The sequence below is a fragment of the Mirounga leonina genome, unplaced genomic scaffold (genome assembly GCF_011800145.1).
Source record: "Mirounga leonina isolate KUSES-001 unplaced genomic scaffold, KU_Mleo_1.0 Mir_224, whole genome shotgun sequence".
NCBI lineage: Eukaryota > Metazoa > Chordata > Mammalia > Carnivora > Phocidae > Mirounga > Mirounga leonina.
In genome coordinates this window covers 14770387-14777476 of record NW_023270615.1, presented here as the reverse complement: position 1 = coordinate 14777476, position 7090 = coordinate 14770387, and the positions used below count along the sequence as shown (strand labels likewise).

Sequence of the window (7090 nt, the reverse complement as noted above, 5' to 3'; positions counted from 1 at the left end):
AATTACAAATTACAGTTGAGAAGCATTGTGGGGTTAGGGAAAGCTACAGGGGTTAAAACAGAAAGGGAGGAAGAAAAGTAAAACACTTTTTTCTCTTTGTTTCCATGAAGGCACAAAGTGCTTTGAGCCGTGCCTGGCTTGAAGTAAGCTCTATATGAATGTTAAGTATTGTTTTATTGGTTTTCCTCCTACCTGTCTCACTACTTCCCCTCAGGCTCTTTGGCAGGCTCCTCCCCTTCTAACCGACCTCTAATTTTGAAATTCCTCAAATTTTGGCCAGTGGGGAGGACCTTATCTGTTCTTGTGGCTTTAAATAACATCTGTGTATTGACAGCTTCCTAATTGAAATCCAAGCCCTGACCTAAAGTACTTCAGACTATTTGTCTACCTGCTGACTTGACATCTCTCTACACCCAATGTGGAGCCCAATGTGCTGCACCCCCGACATCTCTCTTTGAATGCATATTTTAAATTTAACATTTACCAAAAAACCCTCTTGATCCCACTCCTTCCCTAAACTTCTTCCTATTTTCTCCATATCAATAAATGGCACCACCGCCAATCCCAAAAGAGGCCAGCCTTAATTTATCCCCCTCCTTCCTCTCCCATGTCTGAACCAAAGTAAATTTTGTTATTGTTGTTTTAAAGATTTTATTTATTCATCTGACAGAACAAGAGAGCACAAGTAGGGGAGTGGCAGGCAGAGGGAGAGGGAGAAGCAGGCTCCCCACCAAGCAGGAAGCTCGATGCGGGGCTCCATCCCAGGACGCTGGAATCATGACCTGAGCCAAAGGCAGACGCTCAACCATTTGAGCCACCCAGGCACCCGCAAATTTTGTTATTTTTACTCTCAAATACATCTTGAATCTGTCTACTTCTCTCCAGTTGTAATGCTTCCTCCCTAGCCCAGGATACCATGATCCTTCTCGGGCCTACTGCAGTAGTCTTCAATGTCTCTGTTCCATTTTTGCTCATTACAAATCTCTTCACAGTTACCAAAGAGACTTAAAAATATATGTATATAAATCAGATCATGCCACACACCCCTGCTGTATCCATTAAGTGCTTCCAGCACAAATAACAGAAACCCCAGCTAATAGAAACTTAAACCATAAGGAAAATTATTTTCTATTTAGTAAAAAGGGTGAAGATCAGTGTTCTCAGGATTGGTTTAGCAGTTTGTTGATGTCATCAAGGACTCAAGTTCTTTCTATCCTTTCCACCCTCCTAAGTCTGTTGACTTTCATCTTCAGGCTTGTCATGGTTGCAGGATGGCCGCCATAGCTCTGGACATTGCATCAAAACAGGACAACAGCCAAACAGGAAGAGAAGAGGCAAAAAGCTTTATTTACTTGTGGCTCTACTATCAGAAATAAAAATGTTTCTCAGAAGCTTCCAGTGACTTCCCCTTATATCTCATTGTTCAGAATTGGCTTAAATAAATTATGATTCACTCCCTAAAGTGAGACGCATTGCCACCCAAGCAAAACTGGAGCTCCATTAGCAAGGAAGAAGAGCTTATGGCTATTAGGTAAGCAATCACATTGTCTGCTCTAACTTTGAGTTCCTATGCTATCTAATGCCAGCCAACTCTTCAGTGTCATCTCTTAACCTCCTCTGTCCCCTGCCCAGGTCTCTCTTAGTATGCTCACTGGCCTCCTTCCGTTTCTCAAACATATCAGTTCCCTCCCTGACTCTTCACATTTTGTTGCTCCCTTCACCGGATATCTTTTCTCTAGTACTTTAAAAGTCCTGCTATCGGTCATGCTTTTCTTTTTAGATCTTAGATCAAATGTCATCCTCTTAGAGAGCCTTATCTGTCCACTGGGTCTAAATTAGGTTCTTATGCCCTCTCCAACCTATAAACTTCTCTCTCACCCCCAACACCCAGATTCCTTCCTAGTATTTGTCATACGGTTATTATCTCATGTTCACTTATCATCTTCCCCCCACCCAGGATGTAAAGCCCACAAAGGCATAGACTGTTTCTTGTTCACCATTGTACCTCCATTGTCTAGAATAGTACCTAGCACACGGTAGGTATTCAATAAATATGTGTTGAATGGATGAATAAAGAATGAATGAATGAATGGAAACAAGGATAAAAGGAAAGGTGTGGGATTAAATAAAGACAGAAGAGATGGACTCTCCCCCCCAACATGGGTCGTATTCTCACCAAAACCGTGAAGAAGGTGGCCTGAGTCATCATTGAGAAGTACTACACACACCTGGGCAATGACTTCCATACCAACAAGCATGTGTGTGAAGAGATTGCCATCATCCCCAGCAAAAAGCTCCGAAGCAAGATCACAGGCTCTGTCATACACTTGATGAAGCAGATTCAGAGGGGCCCAGGGAGAGTAATCTCCACCAAGCTGCCGGAGGAGAGAGAAAGGAGGGATAATTTTATGCCCGAGATCTCAGCCCTGGATCAGGAGATCCTGACACTAAGGAAATGTTGAAACTCTTGGACTTTGGCAGTCTGTCCAAACTGTAGGTCACTCAGCCTGCACTTGGGATGAATTTCAAAACACCACGTGGAGCCGTTTGAATATTTCTGCTGTGCTGTAATATCTTCAATAAACCTTGGACAACAACCTTAAAAAAAAAGGGTGAAAAAGGAATGCAAAGAGATATATTTTTGTAGGAGAATAAAGGGTGGATATAATGACATCATCTTAGCCATTGCTGACTTTGGGGCCTAAATCCTTCACTTGAGTTCAGTGGATACTTTTTACAAGTCTTGGAACTAAATCAGACTCTTTTCTATTTTCTTACATTGGATCATAAATATAATTCCTAGGAAACTGCTTTGGGTCATAATTAGCCTACTGCTCCCATGGACATAGAATTAGTCAGCTGACACTCAAAGGAGCAAATTAGTTTTCCTGAGCAGAAATTACTTTAAAATGAAAGGATATGGACTATGTAGTCCAGAACGCCCAAGGGCAGTCCTTATGGAAGGGTTTGTGTGGTATTAAGTAAGATTGAGCCTCCAAAAGCCAGTGAATCAAAGTAGAAGCCAAAGAGTAACATATGAGTCTGACTCATAAGCTCTAATAAAGTTTGTGAAATAGATCCCATGTGTGAGTCCAGATCCCAAATGACTTCAAGATTGTTAAAAGCTGTTCAACTGCAATTTAATTCCTTCCTTGGATGCTTTCCTGATACTTGGGGAAAATTCTGAAGAAGTATGTGCACTTAAAGAAATACTCAGATTGACAGCTCCTGTTTTGGATATTCATGCAGAGGCCACTATTCTTTTTTTTTTTAAGATTTTATTTATTTATTTGAGAGAGAGAGAATGAGAAAGAGCACATGAGAGGGGGGAGGGTCAGAGGGAGAAGCAGACTCCCTGCCGAGCAGGGAGCCTGATATGGGACTCGATCCAGGGACTCCAGGATCACGACCTGAGCCGAAGGCAGTCGCCCAGCCAACTGAGCCACCCAGGCGCCCAGAGGCCACTATTCTTATAATACAGTGCTTCTTTTTTCCTTAAGTTGGTTTCCCTCTGAATCACTTGGAAAGTATTATGTATCTCAATAATTTTCTTAATCTGCATTTGAGGTAAATAAATCCACCATGTTTTCTCTTTAAGTGTCTATAAGAATTCTACTGAAGGGCATTTCATAGTGATACCACTAAGAGTCCTCTTGATGGGCTATTTTAGGACAGAAGGAGGTTCACATAAGGCCATGATTGTTTTTCTTATTTAAGTATATGTTAAATATTTTTAAGTTGTTATTATGAATATGTTTATACATGAAAGTATAGAATTATAATAAACACCATATATCCATCACCCAGATCAAGTTATGAAGATTTTGCTGCATTTGCCTTATCCATTCTTTTTATTCATTTGTTGTAGCATTTGAAAACAAAATCTTAGACATCAGATCATTTTACTACTACATATTTTAATATGTATACATATATCTAAACACTGTTGATATTTGCCTTACATAAACACAAGGACATTATCAACATTATCATACCTATCAAAATTAATTGCTTGGTATTATCTAATGCCCATATCACAATCAAATTTCCCCAATACTCTCAAATATTCTCTTTAAGTTGGTTTGTTTGAATCAAGGTCCTGTTTGTTTGAATCAAGGTCCTGTCCCAATGATGGCTACATATTACATATTACATTTCATTGTTAGATTTCTGAAGTATTGTTTAATATAGAGCATTTTCCCTGACCCTTTCCCTTTTTTTTTTCCCCCTTAACGTCATTGACTTGTTGCAGACTAAGCGGTCAGTTGTTCTACAGAATGTCGCACATTCCAGTACATCTGTTCGCTTCCTTGTGGTCTCACCGACATGTTTCTCCATCCTCCATATTTCCTTTAAGTGAAGTTAGCTCTAGAGCAACACTGTTCGATAGAAGTTTCTATGACGATGGAAATATTCTACTTGCCCTACCCATTACTGTAGCCACTAGCCGCATGTGGGTATTCAACACTTTAAATGTGACTGGTGTGAATGAGGAACTGAATTTTTTATTTTATTTACTTTTAGTTAATTTAAATTTAAGTAGCTATATGCAGCTATCTTATTAGACAGTGCAGCTCAAGCAGCTTGATTAGATTCAACCTTACCTTTTTGGCATAAGTGTTTCTTAGGTCCTTTTTGTGAATCACATAGGGAGAGAGGATGCCACCTTTAGTGATGTTAAGATTAATCAGTGGGTTCATTAACTTTTTAAAAAATATAAACTTCATCTTTATGCAGTTTATGAGAATCAAGGAAAGAGTCCAGCATTGTTCATTGAGCTTTTTTATACCTTCATAGTAAAAGTTAGAAAGGCAAACTTTTCTGGATATCAAACTGTGGGAAAACTAAACTGTTAACATTTCAGAGAAAGATTTTGGAGAAGGCAGATATAAAACAATTATTTCTTGGGTCTCAAGGCTAGACCTGTGCTTTTTAAAAAAAAAATTATTTGAGAGAGAGAGTGATTGAAGGGCAGAGTAGAGGAAAAGGGACAAGCAGACTGCATGCCCAGCGTGGAGCCCAACAGAGGCCTCCATGTGGGGCTTGATCCCATGACCCCCAGATCACAATCTGAGCTGAAACTGAGTTGGGCAACTCACCCAGGCGCCTCTGGGTCTGTGCTTTAAAAAAAAAAAAAAAAAATCAGGGCGCCTGGGTGGCTCAGTCAGTTGGGTATCTGCCTTCAGCTCAGGTCATGATCCCAGGGTCCTGGGATGGAGCCCCACTTTGGGCTCCTCCTCAGTGGGTAGTCTGCTTCGCCCTCCGCGCCTCCCCTTGCTCCTGCTCATTCGCTCTCTTTCTCAAATAAATAAATAAAAATCTTTAAGAAAAATCAGTGATCTGAAAATGCATCATTGCTGGAATAATCCAGATTGTTTCCTGTACTTGGATCTTTTTTTTTTTTTCTTTTCAGGCATCTCACAAATGCTAATGAACAGCTCACTTCGGAAACTCAATCTGCTGGTGTTGTTCACATTTGCTAATGAATAATTCACTGTCTCAAAAGATTGTAGGCCTAAAAATGAGTCTGAGTCCAGACATAAACTCATGGCCCAGAACAGGACCTTGAGGTCTTTTTCACTTACTATTGAATACAGCTTCCCTTGGAGAGACAATTTGCTCTAGTAAGTGGGCATGAAAGTGCTGCAGAGAATAGCTCCTCTTTCCTTACCTTCTGCTTTGTCAGATCACCCAGGAAGCCCTTCTTTGTACTGTAGAAAGGAACTGATGTCAGGATAGAGGGCAGGACAGTGGTTCTAAAACTTGGTTAGACTAACTCTATCTCTTCCAGACTCTGGTGAAAACGACAGCCTCTCTTCCCAGAAAAATGCCCATATACACATGCAGAAAACGTTGCCTATTATTTCAGGGGCTTTAGAACCCCTGAGATGGCCAGGGGTCATGGGATAAGACACACTGCACTGGGAGCAGAAGAGCAACCACACTTGCAAGGGTATTTTCAAGGCGTGCAGTATATAGGATGCTGACCCCAAAAGCTCAAGAATCCCTAGTTACCCAGATTTAGCCTTTTTATTGTTTTACGTTTTCTACTTGTTTTGATTTGTTTTCCTATTTGGACTCGATAATGCAAATATTTGGCAAAAATATTCGAAAAGTACCTAAGGATATTCAGTGAAAAGGAAGTTTCTTCTCTCTCTCTACTCTAGGGCCCCTCCTCCGAAGAATCCACTATTAGCAGTTTCTAGTGTATCCTCTCAGGAATATTCTAAGCATGTATGCCCATATCGTATCCCCTGTCTCTTCCAAACGGCAGCATACTTCACACATTTCTTTGTTCCAGGCTTTTTGCCCCCATTAGTCCTATATTTTAGAGAGTATTTGTTGCTATGATGTACAGCTCTGCTTTATTCATTTTCCATGCTGCCTAGTGTTCCATCTTTTTTTTTTTTTAAGATTTATTTATTTGACAGAGAGAGACAGCAAGAGAGGGGACACAAGCAGGGGGAGTGGGAGAGGGAGAAGCAGGCTTCCTGCTGAGCAGGGAGCCCGATGCGGGACTCGATCCCAGGACCTGGAATCATGACCTGAGCCGAAGGCAGACGCTTAACGACTGAGCCACCCAGACGCCCCGCATAGTGTTCCATCTTAAGGCTTAAGCATAATTGATTGAATCTGCCCCTACTTAATGAACATTTAGGTGGTTTCCAGTATCTTTTTTAATTTTTTAAAAAATATTATTTATTTATTTTTTAAAGTAAACTCTACACCCAGTGTGGGGCTTGAACTTACAACCCCGAGAACAAGAGTTGCATGTTCCAGTGACTGGGCCAGCCAGGTGTCCCCAGTATCTTTTTTTTTTTTTTAGACTTATTTATTAATTTTGGGGGGGGAGGGACAGAGGGAAAAGGAGAGACCGTCTGAAGCAGACTCCATGCTAAGCAGGGAGCCCGATGCGGGGCTCAATCTCAGGACCCTGAGATCACGACCTGAGCTGAAACCAAGAGGTGGTCACTTTACCCACTATACCACCCAGGCACCCACACCCCCCTGCCCCAGTATCTTTTTTAACTACAAATAATGCTGCAGCATGTATTTTTGTGTATGTGTGAAAGTATATTCATACACACCC

At 41.0% G+C, this 7090-nt stretch overlaps 1 pseudogene; it reads left to right on the top strand.

The window, feature by feature from the left end:
* The first annotated feature begins 2159 nt into the window (after positions 1–2159).
* Positions 2160–2597, top strand: LOC118026252 (annotated as a pseudogene).
* The last annotated feature ends 4493 nt before the right edge of the window (positions 2598–7090 follow it).